Here is a 2,004-nt window from a genome sequence, read left to right on the forward strand (position 1 = left end):
AGAACCGATTTAGCTGGTTCAACCAACTGTCGAAGTTTGCTGAGGATTACAGAGGACTCAATAAGAACCGAATGAGCCGTGGCGAAGTTTGCCGAGGACTACCGAAGATTCTGACTGAGTTGACGATACTGTGCAAGCCTGAGGCACGTACTGGAAATATGCTTAGTATGACTGTTATTAATTTACATTTTATTAAAACCAGAAAAAAAACCTTTCTGTCGAGTGATGTAAATACATTTTACAATAGTTTATTGAGCATGCATATTATATTTAAAGTTGCTTAAGCGAAATCAAGGAGTTTATAAGACATGTAGAACATATCCGCGTTTGTGCATCGATGTCTGTAATGTGTGCTGTAGGTGTGAAACTTTTAGGAATCTTATCAGAGTTGTAGGCTAGTCAATATTGGTCAGTCAGTCGTATCTGACATAAAGGATCAGCGACTGAAACTGTGACCACAAACACCATTAACTTAAAACTACTTAAACTCCGCGGACTTCGATACAGGTCCAAAATCACGTAAAAATGTTTATGCTTCATTTGCAAAGCCTTCCGTACATGGTATCGGCTCATATATGGTATCATTTGAAAGCTTAGAGTGTCTTCTTTACAAAGAATACATAACTTTTGGTTTCATGATACATAAAGCAGTAAAATTAAGCTTAGAAATGTATTCGTCCCACACAAATTTCTGCCTAATGATTGCGAAGAATTATTCAGAAGAATGTGTATTTTTTATATTTTTCACAAAACAGTCAAGTCATATATCACAAGAAAGCTCTTATTCTCAGGAATTTGACTATGTAGTTTATCTGATTGTGTGACAATCACAGATCGAATGACCTTCAATAGAATCGCGATGTTAAATTTGATACCTCTGAGGAAACATTCAGATGTGTCACATTCCTACTTGCACGATTGCTTCAGTCAGCCCAAACAGCCAAAAATGACACCATTTTTTTTCATTTCCTCCATTGTATGTGTGTAGGGTAAACATTTGAATTTGGGTATGTCAAATTTAGGCGAAAATACCAAAAAACACCCTGAGCTTATTTGAAAGCTTAGAGTGTCTTCTTTACAAAGAATACACACAGAAAAAGGCAATCTGCAGTCATACACCAAGTCCCCATATTTGTAAGCTGTACTGCCCGCCACATTTAGGCTCTGTTGTGTTACACTGTGGTGCAAGTAATGTCCGGCAATCCACAGGCAATAGGTGCCATTGCTTTCTTAATATGGACAATAATCCATTAAGCGCTCTGTGTGTCAATTTGTGGTTTAAAGCCCACTGTCTTAGGTCACCTTCAAAGCTGCTGGTCACCTCAGCTTCATCATTTGATTCATTTTCTGAGTCAGTAGACCAATAGTCCACATCAGTGTCAAAGTCAATACTATCTGATGTCCCAGGAACAGTGTCACTGATGAAACTATGTGGGGTCCCAGGCACATTGTCTCTGCGGGCAAGTGCAAAGAAAAGGAGGATGAGGTCATAACACCTTGTTTAGGTGCTCCTAAAGGGCAGGACACCTCACTCCATGTCCAAAATGAAGGAGACACCACACACCACCTGACAGAAAGACAAAAGAAACACCCAACTAAAGCTTTACAATACTCAATAGTATTGAGATGGTGTGGATTATCTATACACTGAAGATCAGTGTTAAACAAGTAATACTATTCAGTGTTCAAGTTAACTGAGATAAAGAAGTGATGAATTAACACCTGCTGTTAACAAACAGAATTAGGGTTTCCGTGATGCAGAAAACGCAGACGGAATTGCAGAATATTGCAAATATTAGATTCAGTCATTTTTAAAACACATTATAACTTGTTTTGAAACTACATAATGCATGATTATAGTGTGTAACGTTTTATGATGGACGTGAATACAGTCGCGTTGTGCTATGAACTCTCAAAGAAACAGATCAAACTACACGTTATATGATTATATTGTATATCTTGGAAGGGAATACAGTCGTGTTGTTAATCACTGAGAGATGCAAT

This window comes from Sinocyclocheilus anshuiensis, unplaced genomic scaffold (assembly GCF_001515605.1).
Source record: "Sinocyclocheilus anshuiensis isolate Anshui unplaced genomic scaffold, SAMN03320099.WGS_v1.1 scaffold279, whole genome shotgun sequence".
NCBI lineage: Eukaryota > Metazoa > Chordata > Actinopteri > Cypriniformes > Cyprinidae > Sinocyclocheilus > Sinocyclocheilus anshuiensis.